This window comes from Camelus bactrianus, chromosome 16 (genome assembly GCF_048773025.1).
Source record: "Camelus bactrianus isolate YW-2024 breed Bactrian camel chromosome 16, ASM4877302v1, whole genome shotgun sequence".
Lineage (NCBI taxonomy): Eukaryota > Metazoa > Chordata > Mammalia > Artiodactyla > Camelidae > Camelus > Camelus bactrianus.
Window position 1 is genome coordinate 51,347,554 of NC_133554.1, and position 13,944 is coordinate 51,361,497.

A 13,944-nucleotide genomic window follows, 5' to 3' on the forward strand; every position below is an offset into this window, starting at 1 on the left:
GGGGATTGAACTCGGGACCTCATGCTTGCTAAGTGTGCACTCTACCACTTGAGCTATACCCTCTCCCCCCTTCTTTTTTTCAGATTCCACCTATGAGTGATACCATATGGTATTTCTTTCTCTTTCTGGCTTACTTCACTTAGAATGACGATCTTTTTATATTGGTAGGCTCTTAACTCTTTTTTTTTTTTTTCTCTCTCTTTTTTTCTTTACTGGGGGGAGGTAATTGGGTTTATTTATTTATACTTGGAGGAGGTGCTGGGGATCCAACCCAGGACCACATGCATGCTAAGCATGCGCTCTACCACTTGAGCTATATACCCTCTCCCCTCCACCCCCCTGCTCTTAACTTTTTAAAGAAAGTCATTGTAACCATCGTGGTGATAATCATGAAACTTTACTTTTCTATCCAAATCCAGGCAATTAAAACCTTTGAAATCGGCCTTGATGCCTAATACATCTTGTAGTGGCTGAATGGAACACCCGTCTAAAAGTCTACTTCGATTAAGTAAAAATAGATCCAATGGGTGCCCATTGATAAACACCCTGGAACTTGGGAAGTAAGAGGTAAAACTCAGAAGACTTGCCTGGTGTCATCTGGGCAAAAAAAAAAAAAAAAAAAAAAGTACCAAAACATTGAGTGACTTCATTTTTAACTTATTTCTAAAACACCCTATTTTGTTGCAAAGCTGACATGGCTTTGTATTTATCGTAACTTTGTAGGCACAACCCAAGAAAATGATGAATGGTAGGCCAGTCAAATCTATGAAATTGTTTATCTCTGGAAAACCGAGGCTCGCTCCTAGGCTAGGCATTGTTTTAAGGTTGGCATTTTTTTTAGGGATCTTTTTTTTTTTCAAGTCATGTTTTATCCTCTGCCAGAGAGCAGGACTGTTGTTATTTCATTCAGTTCCCCTTTCATAATTTCAGAGAAAACTGGAAAATAAGAAGGGTAATTCATTTCTGATGTCTTACAACTGATTGACACGGCACCAGAGAAAAAGAAAACCCATTTTTCCAAAGTTTCTAGACCTGAGCTGGGATTTCAGAAACAAACGTGCCTCTGCGTGGCTTTTCCATGGTGGGCCCTGCTTTGAGATGGTCCTTTTTCCATTCACCATTCCAGGACTTTTTTTTTTTTTCCCAAAAGTATCCTGTGAGGTCCAAACGGGAGCCAGCATTCTGTCTTGGGTTGCTGAGTCTTTAAATTTCCTCATCCAACACTTCTCTCGAGAAAGAAAGAGAGCGTATTGCAATGAATAGTAATGGGGGGATCTCACAGTTTTCCGAAAAATTGAAAACTTGCCTGCTATCCTTTTTCATTCCTCGGGTGAAAGAGAAACAATCAAGACCCGAGGAAGGAAAAAAGGCCCAGGAACCAGAACGTGGAACTCCTGCCAGATTGTTTCACAGCCCTGTTTCCCTGTGTGTCATTTTGTCTTTATGCCATTTAAGGATGTTTGTTAATAATAACCAAAGACGTTCAAAAGAGCAACACTCTCGCAGAACAAATGTTCCTACAGCCAAAGCGTAACTTTCTCTTTCTCATTCAGGGAGGCTCTCTGACCTCTGTGTCTCCCCATCCATCATTCTTTCAGCCAAGTTCAAGTGCCCTGAGTCTCCGGTCTGTGCTTTCGTCTGCACTCCACACCTGCAGGTCCCGACTTGCCCTACTTCTGCACTGTTAGCCGACTCCCCTTCCCCTGCCTTTTCTAAGAATCTAGTGGTTTACGGTTAGCGTTGCTCACAACTTAGACAAAAGTGACAAAACCGCTGATCAGCAACTCATTTGCTGGCTCTGAAGCCACAAGAGGTTAATTCAACCCCAAACTCCTTGGAGGTTTCTCAGATTTTTGCCTGGAGAATTTCAGGGAGGCCCTTTGCCCCTTGATCAACTGATGGAAAAACTGGCAAACTTCACTGAGCTTGATTTTACTCAGTGCCGAACGTGAATCTTGTACTGCGTGAGGCATTCAAGGGGCTACCACATCCCATCGCCTCGTCCTTACCCTCAAGACTTCTTAGCAACTCAGAACAATAATGATGATGATGGAGAAGCAGAAGGAAGGGGAGCAGAGGGAGGAGGGGAAGGGAAAGAGGTTGGATTCTAATCCTGGAGTAATTTTTTAGGAACTAACATCTCTGAGGTCTGAGATGACAAGGAGGTCTTCATTCACTAAGGGAAACTCCAACAAGACATCCAAGAAAGGGTGGATTTTTTTTATAGGCAATAAAGAATAGAAATCCAGTCGGTTCACTAGTTCATTTATCTACTTTTTCTTCTATGTATTCAATCTGCAAACACGTATTGAGTGTGGACTACATGCTGGATAGTTCTCTAAGGCCTGAGACAGACAAAAAGATGAGATAACAGTCCTCACCCAAGGGGAATAGCAGCAAAACTTCTTGAGATGGCAGTGAAACATTATAATAAATCAAGTATCTGCCAGATTCAAAGGACTACGAAACTTTCACAGAGCACAGTGAAGGAGGTGGAGAAATGGCAAAGCACCCGCAGAGGAGTTAATAGTGAATTTTGAAGTGAGAGAGAAAAATGAACTGAAATGGTGTTTATTTTAAATGTAAATTAAGGGACCGAAGCCAGAGTGCAGAACTCATGTAGAGCCAAAGATACTGAGAAAATCCTCCAAACTTTTATTTTGGAGGCAGTAATAATATCCTGATGATTGTGGAAGAGGCCGATCAGAGTCATATACCTAGAAATTCGACACTAGAAGGTACTTTACAAAAAATACTTCCCTGTCTGCCCTTATTAGTGGAAGACCGGAGCACATCGCTCCCCCACAGAGGCTCCAGACATCAAATACTGTTCTAAGCGCACTTACATTTCCCAGCTGATTAAATCATTCTGATCATATAATTACTATTATCCCCTTGCGATGAATGAGAAAACGGAGGCACAGAGCAGTTAAGCATCTCTCTTAAAGATACACAGCTACTAAGTCTGAGAGCCAGGAGGAGGAGATGGGTGTGCTGGTTCTGCAGGGTTAAACTATTCTGCTACAGTTGCTCAGACATGAACCCAGAGAAGCGTGGAGGAGGACGGGGAGGGGAAGGGGGAGGAGGAGGCGCCAGCAAGAAGCCAGAGTGCTGGTTGAAAAACTGGCTCCGGTACACGGAGGGCTGGGAGAGATCAAAAAAAGAGGCAGCCACTCCAGGTTGGTAGGTGGCAGGTTTAAGAAGCAGGGAATTTACCCACCGAGGAGATCTCCACACCTGTCTGCCAGGCTCTTAAAAGTTTGTACAGAAGCCTTAACAGGATTCCGTCGTGTGTCCCATCCAGGCGGACCTGACGTATTGCTCGCTCTGGTCTGCATCCTTGAAAATGGTTCCTACTGTAGAAACGGTGGTCAGAGCGTACACTTCAAGGACAAGGGAGGGATGGGTAGCCTCCGATTGCCGGGCTCCAGCTCCCCGGTGAACCTGTGGTCACGTCCCCCCAACAGAGCTGTCACCCTTGTGGCAGACACAGAAAAAAGAGATGCTGCTTGAAAGTCCAGCTGTGCACTCAGAAGGCATACCTCTCCCTTTCTGCATTTTCTCTAGAGGCTTGAAATTTAGATTTGTGTTGCTTCCAAATATAATTTCTGTTAAATTATTGCCTCCTTGAAAAACAAGAAATGCTGTGTCCAAAGGTTGAGGGAGAAATTCACCGTTGTAGGATTTACACGTGCCTGGGGAGTGACTGTGTGTGAAATAACATTTAACCTTCAAGAGATCCAAAGCCTCCATGCATCTCACCGGTGTTAGGAAGTATAAGCGTTTTCAAAACTCAAAAATAAGACTTCCGCACAGTGAACACATAACTCTGTTATTCAACTAATTTAAGAGGAAATCAGTAAGGTGTTAAAAATGGTTCAAATGGAGAGGGTGACTTACAGAAATGTATATTCCCTAATAGGCAAAAAGAATTTGCATTGCAATGAATAGGAAACATTTGCATCACTCCCAGTTTTTCGCAGTTTAACCCCTTCAAAGTTGTCAAATAGCCTAATCAATGGCAGATCAATCGAAGAGCCACATCCCTGTAGAATCAAACCACCCCTGCGGGAACTTCTAGATCATTCTCAGGGCTCCACTGAATCAGGCATCCAGTCAACGCTCTTACTCGCCTGCTCCCAAGACCTCCATGTGAAACTCTTTTCCTGATGCGGAATTCTTAACAATTAGATAAGATGACAGGAAGAAACTAAGACAAAGAACATACTTATCCAACAGCAAACATAGGAAAGAAAAGAACTATAATGGAAAAACTTTATTTAAAATACTGATTTTAAGCCCTATTGTTCTGCAGTATTGTTTTTGTCGCTGTTAACTGCTTGTTTTTAAATTCAAGGCCCTCCTCCTTCGCCCAAGGAATCAATAGCACCTCATTCTGATTTCCTTTTATCTCCCTTCCAGCTCCGCCCAGATTAGACATTCTTAAGACACGAAGCTTCTCCACCAGGCAGGTCCAAATAGAGAGTTTGGAATGGATGGCTGTGAAAAGCTTCCACTGAGGCTGGAGTGGAAAAAAGGAAGAGGATCTAGACAGTTTGAGTAATTAAGTTGCCCAGCTTCCCTGAGCCTCCTGGAAAGCTTTGTTTCTGTCTTCACAATACAAAGAAAATCTGAGTGACCGAGAGAATTTCTGAACTTCACAGACATTTGAGCATGTGTAAACCCTAGGTTTACCGGAAAGGACTCCGATCATCCATTTGAAGACTCTCATTTTATACATTGTCAAAATGTCAGGATGATTCTGGATGAAAGATTTCTATTTTCCTCCTGGTGTGTATATAAAACAAAATTAAGGACTTCCCCACCCCCGCCTCTTTTTCATTTTTAGCCAGATAAGGCTTAAGGCTCGGGGGAGAGAAAAAGCAATTACATTTATACTTTGCCATGTTTGGCTGAAAGTTTAAACTTGAAATAGAGTTGAGATTGATGGCACTTTTTTTTCTGTCACAATGTAATTGTTATCTGGGTTCTTGGGAGCCAAACAGATTCTGAGAATGGCATTTATATCGAGTTTTTTAAAAAGCTTGATTCTGTTTCCTTTCATTCACAGGAACCCCACACATAAGCCCAACTAGAAAGTTTATAAACAATATTTAATGTATAATTCAAAGCTTATCCTCACTTTTAACTGCTTGGGTGGGTAAAAATAGAGTTGATTTGTTTCTCTCTGCACTAGAAAAATATCTTTCAGAAAGGATTTCGTCTCATTTGAAATGGCAATGTATAGCTTATTTTGTTCAGAATTAGCAGCTTTCCTCCAGTGGAACTGGGTTTCCTTTATCTTGCCGTTCAAAAGAGGTTATTAAATTAGCTCAACATTGGCTTGTTAAAATACCACAAAATCATGAAATTAGGTATATCAGCTAGAGTCAAGGCTATCACCAGGAGATGTACAAAATAAAGAAAAACAGAAGAATCTGAAATGGTGTGGGGTTTTTTTGTTTTGTTTTGTTTTTTACCAAATGCAAGTTTGTGCGCTCGAAGCACAGTGAGGCCAAACAATACTGAACATCAGAGTTTGGAGCAGAGAAAAGGCTTATTGCTACCCCCAAAACCCCTGAACTCCGGGAAGGGTTTCAGCTGAGCATTCTTAAAGGTCAGCTGATGGAGGGAGGGGAGTCCCAGGGTCTGTGATCAGCTGCGCACAATTCAGATACAGCAGAGGATATGGGGGAGGGGTCTGTCCCGGGAAGCCCCCAGAGGATCCTGCTCGGTTGAAGAGCCCCTCTTTTCATTGCCACATCTCAAGATTGAGGAGAACAGGTGTTAGACAAGAAGGGAAATAGTATTTTGTGTAGAGAGGGTCATCATAAACTCAGTGGAGGAACTTGGCTTTAATCTCCAATCCTATTTCATCCTTCCCCAAATCTTTCAGGGAATGGAGTGATGACTGCTCTGGCTACTTCCTGTGGAAAAGGGGCATAGTCCTATCTCAGTTTAGGGGAATGGACATCGAGTTGAAAAATATTACCGAGTTCTAAGTCCTAGATCTGAGTCTTGTGTGAATAAAATCTCATTCCCTAAATAGTATGGGGTGTCCTTAAAACACTGAAAATAGAGCATCTCATTCCTGGGCATATATCCAGAGGGAACTCTAATTTGAAAAGATCCATGCACCCCAATGTTCATAGCACTATTTACAATAGCCAAGACATAGAAACAACCTAAATGTCCATCAACAGATAAAGATAGTTACGATATGTAAGTACAATGGAATACTACTCAGCCATAAAAAAAGAATAAAATAGTGACATTTGCAGCAACATGGATGGACCTGGACATCAAACTAAGTGAAGTCAGACAGAGAAAGAAAAATACTATACGATATCACTTATATGTGGAATCTTACAAAAAAAAAAAAAAAAAAAGACACAGATGCACAAATGAACTTGTTTAAACAGAAACAGACTCATAGACTTAGAAAACAAACTTATGATGACCAGGGGGGAAAAGGGGCAGGGATGGAGGGATAAAATGGGAATTCAGGATTTGCAGATACTAACTACTATACAAAAAATAGATAAACAAGGTCCTACTGTATAGCACAGGGAACTATATTCAATACTGCATAACAACCTATAATGAAAAAGAATATGAAAACAATATATATATATAATTGAATCACTATGCTGTACACCAGAAATTAACATAAACATTATAAATTGATTATATTTCCATTTTTAAACATCCAGGGGGAAAACAGATCACATTTCCTGAGGAGTTCAGGAGAATAAGCCTGAAAACCAGTCTGGACCTGGCACTTTGGGGGAGACTCGTAGCCAGTTGTCTCATTTTATCTGAATAGGTTTTAACTTGTGATGTGCTATTAACATAGACGTAACAAGAGCGATTGGCCTCCACACTTGTCTCCTTTTTTCTGCTCACATCACATCTAAGGCAATTTTATTGCCTAAAAATGTAAAAATTTACAAGAGGAGACCTTGGAGTGATAACGGTCGCAGCTGCCATCAGCCAGCAGACACGGCTTTGACAGTGGCTGATGGTATCCCAAGGATGGCACAGCTCAGGAAATTTGAGTTCTCAACAACACAGGAACCATCAAAAATTACACTCACAACGGCCACCTAGTTTTGCCTTGGATGTCTGAACCTCAGCTACTCCATTCTGACTTTCAAATGCATTCCCCGACTCAAGACCAAAGCAGGTACCGCGCATGCCCCAAAGGCTGGAAAACAGTCGCTCGGTTCGGTAAAGTTTAAGTCAAATCATGCATAAGCCAGAATGACGTCCCCATACCTCAAAATGTACAGACGTTTCCATCATTCCCCCTTTTGATTCCACATCTTTTACTGATGATCAGAATAGCTGTCCCTCCACGCTGGGCTGGTGACTCCCGCTGCAGGTTCAGATCACGTCCCTGGGTGCTGGGCCTCCTTTGTATTTGCCGAGTTATCCACGATGGGGGAAATCTAATCAGATGTCGTGAACAGGCTCAGAGGTATGTTAATGGGGAAACACTTCACAGGCCATACATTTTATCACTTATACCCAATTGTTGCACGAGCACTGCCCACGTGCCTTTAGTAGTGGACTTAGAGCAAGCAGTGAGACACGTCCTGAGTAGTTACACTCTCTAACACCTCCGTTAGGGAGTTCTTTTTATCCTAAACGTTGGGGGCAATATTGATGGGGAGATAAAACATTCCGTGAACAGTTCAATTAGAAAACACAGCTTAAAAGCCAGTAATATTTCACACAAAACCAAAAACTTATAACCGAGTTCACTCAATCCCATGTAATCAATCCCCTTACGAACAGTTCCATGAAATCAGTTTTCATCAGACTTTTTAAATCTCTTACCCAGTTCAGCAGTATGATTTAAAAGAAACCTGTACTTGTCTCAAAAGGTCTTTTTTTTATGAATCTTTTTGAAGGCAAAGCAGTTTTGCAAAGCATCAGCTTAACTGCCTATGAATGACAAGAGACCCAAAAAGGCAAGGTCAAAGGTCCAATGACAATGTTTTTGACAAAGAAGCTTAATCGAGTTGCTATGACACGCAACAGTCCAAGAAATCAGCTGTCATCGTGACTGGCAGCATTACACCAGGACATATCGAAATTTCAGAAACCTTGTATAGTTTCCAGAATGTCTGTATTAATAACATTTATTCATACTGTATAATCTGAGGGTGTTTATCATTTAATAATGCTTCCTATGGAATTTAATACCAACAAATCCTAGGTAGTTTAATATTTTTCTCTGTGACATCTCAGGGGCCCTCTGAAGCATCCCAAAGCCAGCTGGAGTCAGAAGAACTTGATAGGAGGTTTGTTAAAACTGTCCAAAAGTTTCTCACAATCTGTCATCAGAAACATTCTAAGTAAACGTGTTCTCTTAACAGAGAAGAGCCAAATCCAGTCCTGTACCAACCCACTTTCAATAACAAAAATCTATTTACCTAATTAACTTTAATGTAATCTCGGCCTGAGCGTGCACAGAACTCCCTTCCTACAAACCTTCCATGATTTTCTGTATCTTTATTAGTTTGTCCTGTATTTTGTCCCCATCTAGAAACAGCTCTAGAAACAAATCACTTTTTTTCTTAAAAAAAAAAATGCAATTCCATTTCTCATAACTTTTTTACTCAAATCACAGCGTATCCCAAAATGTTTCCTTTATTCTAGTAGCCTTTATTACACATTTAAATTCGAATCCTCAGTTCTTAAAACTCAACTTCTAGTGAATGTTTCAGTGTCTTGTTTTGTTTGGGAATGACCTAGCTTTTCAACTCTTCAATAAACTTCCATCCTTTGACTCAATCCGGCACAACTCCAAAATCTCAAATATCCAGGCAGATCACCTCTAAGTAGTCATTCCCCAAACCATCACTTGCTGAGACTTCATCCAGAAGCTCTTACCTCGCTGACTCTCAGTCCATTCCTAAGAATTTCCTGGTACCAAGCTAATTAATTCTTTTTCTTTCTGCTGACAAACTGCAACAGAAACTACACGAATTTATTGACCTTCAGTAAACCTAGGTACAGTGGATTACATGTCTGGTACTGATTATACCAGCATGCATAAGCTAGCTTTAATGGCAGCTATCAAGTCGATATTGAGTATTTCCTAGAACACATGAGCCTGAAATTTGTCCTGTCTAGCTTCTTTTATACTTGGAAGTGTTTAATTTGTAAGTACTGACTTTTAAGTCAATTAAGTTTAAAAATTAATGTGTAAATGAGCTCTACAGTAAGGACAGAACCAGAGATCTCAGTTTAAAAAAAAAAAAAAAAAAAAAAGCTTTTTTTCCCCTTGAGAGCCTAGGTGGACCATTTACATCTCAAAGGCATAGGAAGAGAAATGCAAATTCTTCCTCTAATTGCTTAGACAAAATCCAACCATCTTGGCTATTTTCAGGATTTTTTTTTTAATTTTCATTTCCCAAATATCCACTAGACAGTTATACACACACACACACCATTCACTCACATTCACATGCCCCATTTTCAGCAAACCACAGAGAACAGGATTTGGACTCAGGTACGAGACACACCCCCCCCCCCCCACAAGCTAAGGCCAAACTGCAGAGGGCCCACTTTGATAGAACAGCAGAACCATTAGGGGCCACTGTCTCCGGATCTCAGGGGTTACGTGAGGTCACACAGCGTTACAATAAAAAATACCGTTATCTTTCATTGATGGGAGCATAAATGAAGATCTCCCAGTTTTGCAAAATACACCCTAGGAGGCCTGTAGGTGGAACGGAGCTCTGATCCTCCACACCTTATTCACAGCTGATGTTATCAAATATCAAGCAAACAACAATTCAGAAACGGTCTCTCAGGGTCCCAGGTTCCCAGCTCCAAAAGGGGAGAACCCCAACCAGTGCCCCGTCAGAGATGAAGCTGAATCAAAGACCAAGCTAGGAGGGGAAATTGCAAACCAACACTCCAACGCAGGAGAAGCCAGCTCAGTAGGGACGGGGACATACACACACACACACACACCCCAAACACGGTCCCCCACACAAAAGATCAGACGAGGTGCAGCCCCCAGATCCCACCTCCACTCCCAGACGGAGGCTCCCAGAGTGGCCAGGCTCCAGAAAGAGAAAGGACCCAGGGCGGCCCCCGGTGAGCCCGGGGCAGCTCACTCCCCAGCAGGGAAGAGCCAGGGGCAGCAGGTGGAACGTCCCCTCCTGCGCAAGCCCCAGCGGCCGCCCTAAAGCAACGCACACGCCAACACAAGCAACAGTAAGCTAGCGTCACGCAGACCGTCAGGGGAGGTGTCCCCTGAAACTTCCACTTCCACACAGAGGCCTCCAAACAGACGGGCCCAGCTCTCAAAAGATAATGGACCCAGAGTGGCTGCCAGTGAGCCCAGAGCAGCTCACCTCCTGGGTGGGAAAGCCCAGAGAGAGCGACTGAATTTCCAGCCTGTGGGAGCTGGAGCGACTCACCCCCAGGCAACAGCGAGTGTGGACCACAGCTCCAGTCGTGTCTTGGCTCCAAACAGCCTCGGGCTGGGGCTGGAACAGGCTCTTGGGTCAGGAACAGACACTCCTGGTTCCCCGGAGCGAAGTGAGCTCCGGCAGCCGCTGGGATTCAGGGAAGGGGTTGCCCCCGGCCAGGGTCGACCCGCCACGGGCACAGACTCCTGGGCTGGCTTCACCAAAGTTGTTACTGAGTGCAAGTTCGTGTGCCCAGCACCCGAGTTTGGAGCAGAGAAAGTTTTACTGCAGGGCCGAGCCAGGAGAACGCACGTCTCACGCCCAAAAAGCAACCGAACTCCTAGAAGGGTATCAGCTGAACATTCTTAAAGGTCAGCTGAGGGAGGGAGGGGCGTCCCAGGGTCTGTGAACAGCTGTGCACAAGGCTCTGATGGGTTGATGGTGCGCAATCCTTAGGCGCCAGAAGGTCCGGGGGCTACGTGCTCATGATCATCAAGTAGTTAATTTCTTCCACTTGGTGGTGGTTTTTAGCATCTGAAAAACTCAGGAAATATGCATGAGATACTATTATCTGGGTCCTTTGGAGAGGAGCTACAGAAAATTACTGCCCTGGAAGGTGGCTGGGGGCGGGGGTGGGGTGGGTGGAGGCGTACCCTTGAGGGCAGTATTCTTTGGTTTCAACAAGTCAAGAACTACTTTTCCAAACCTTTAACCAAGTACTTTAAAGGAAAAATAATTTATATTTTTCCTTGCAGAGACAGAATGCAGTGTTCCCCAGATCATATTTTGCTAAACCACGGAGTAACTGTGGCAGATCTTTCCAAAAACCCTGTGACCTTCACAGGGCAGGTGTTATCTCTTGTCTTTAGAGAAGAAAACTCAGGTTGTGGGTAGAATCAGGTTGCTTGGTCCCAGTGACCAAGCCAGGTTTGAGTCTTCCCAGGGCCACCTGATTTCCATTCTCCCAGCGCTTACGCAAATTCCACTCCAGGTTTCTCTGAAAGTGTAGGATCTATCATAACCAAAAATAAACTGGCTTTTCCCTGAGACTTGTTCAGAGTCTCAATGTGCTTAAGAGAAGTACACCAGTTAACGCTGGTTTTCTTCATTCACTTATAGTATTTCATGTCTGGGACGCTGGTAATACCCATATTATTTATATAGGCATACTGCACCAAAACAACTGATACATGTGAAAGTACTTTGGAAAAGAAAATGCTGTGCAAAGTATTTACTCCTCCTTGATTTACTTGATTTTTCTAATTTATTGATTCTATGTCAGGAAGTGAAAAGTTTTTTTTTTTTAATTTATGGACAGTACAAACTTAAAAAAAAAATCAATTGATACCTCCATTCCAAGTCTTTATAAACTTGATGTCACATCTGATGAAACACTTTTACCCAGCCAGGAATGTTCATAGGGGTGGGGACACACAGTGTTCTTTTTTATTGTCATGCATCCTGCAAAGCATAGAAAAAGGAACTGTTTTCCTTGTGCCTCCATTCACATCCCTCTGCATTTCACCTGTACTCTGCACTTCATCAAGCACGTGTAACAGACGACTTATTTCAGACTAGAAGTAACAGCTTCATGCCTAGTAGTGAGGCGTATTAAACTACATAATGAAAACATTATTATTTTTTCACTGGAAAATGAAATATATGTATATGAATAAGATACTGGAACTATTTGTTTTGCTCTGTCACACTGTTCAGCAAAAGTTATCATTATACCAAGAGTCTACAGTTGGTCTATAAAAAGAGAGTTTTCATCACATCTTCAACTAATCATTAAATCAAAAAAAAAGGCTACCGTATTCAAAGATCTGACTCATAACAAATGGGCTGTAATTAAAACAAAGTGACTATACTAAGGATTTGACAAACCAACAAAGTTTCAAACAGATTAAACACACATACACAAACACACAACCAGACACGTGCACTTATAACTCATTGATTGAAGAGAATACATTGTCTGTAATTTTATTTGTTGTTTACCATTCTTTTCCCAAACCAAATATAAGTCTCTACTTCTGAAAATATAAAGCTATTAATTAAACCACACACACATACCCACGCTACACACAGACATAAAAAAGTCCAAACAATGCAATTCAAAAGATGTTACGTTTAAAAGGCAGGCTCAGCTGCCTAGAAGATTCAAATTTTCCAGTTAATTTTTTGATTCTGTGGTTTACTTTGTTCCATTTGGAAGGGACTTTTTAACTAAAAATTTTCTGAATATTTACTGCCGTTCTGTACAGATCAGACTTTCACACACAAACATACAAAAACAGCATTTCAGTGTCTAACGCTCTTTTTCATAATCCATGCAAAGAAGGACTTATTACTTGTCACTTAAAAACACACACACACTTCCTCCAACGTTGGGCATTTTGTAGAACGCTCTCTGTAACACCCTGCACCTCTGTGCGTAGGCAACGTGTAACATAGACTTTGGGTATTTTGCCATGGTTTGCAGTATATGTGTTGCTGCTCTGAGCCAACTTTCCATTTTCTTTACCAAAGAAGTTGTCTAAATTGTTAACGCAGAATATTTTAAACACAGACTGTCATCCAAACCTATTTTTCCCTACTGTATTTTTTAAGAAGAAAAGGTCAGACTATTCCAATCAATGGACACACTCGATCTAATTTCTGCACCAGGGAGCTCAAAACTGTATGTCATTTGACCATTTTCCATGTGTTTTTAGTGAGATTAGCAATGGGTTTCTGACTGAATTTGTAATCAAGATTAAAGGGAGAAAAGAGATTATGGAAAGCAGTAACTATTCCAGTATTTTGTTTGTTAAGGGCCAATGCTGGACACCTGGAAATTGCATTGGAAAGACTCTTCAAGGAAAACAGAGTCAAATTATTAACCCCTTCCATCTTGTAAGAATAAATAGTACCCTGAGATTGGTAACCAAGAACTGTTTTAAGGAATATGGTCTGCTTTTTGAGGACGTGGCTAATGCCATCTTTCCAGAGCTGAATACTGGCCTTGCAGAAATGATGGGTGAAATGCTAAAAATGGATTTTCACCGCTTGCTGCCATTCCAAATGAGATGCTACGTTTCCAAAGAGTCTTCCATGGAAAGAAAAAGTAAGTTAGTGAAAATAAGAATTTCCATGTGTTTATGAAAGAACAACATGTTCTTGCCAGTAGGACTGGTAAAACTCCCCCTCCTCACCAAAAATAAATAAATAAATATAATAATAAAACAACAAAAACAACAATTTTTTAAAAGAGGAAAGGTAAAAATAGAGGGGAAAAAAGGCAAGGAAAATAACGGTGTGAACCCGATTGAAAAGTAAGATTTCAGGCTTAGTCCTGTCTGGAGAATCTAAATAAATCCAGGCCTTTTTCAGATGCAGTTAAGTTGTGTTTGTTCATCTGTGTTTTTTTGTGTTGTTTCTGTTTTGTATCAGTTGCTTACAATAAAATGAACATTGAGGAACTCTGAAAACAGTCGATAATTTTTATCCAAATAGAATACACTATGGC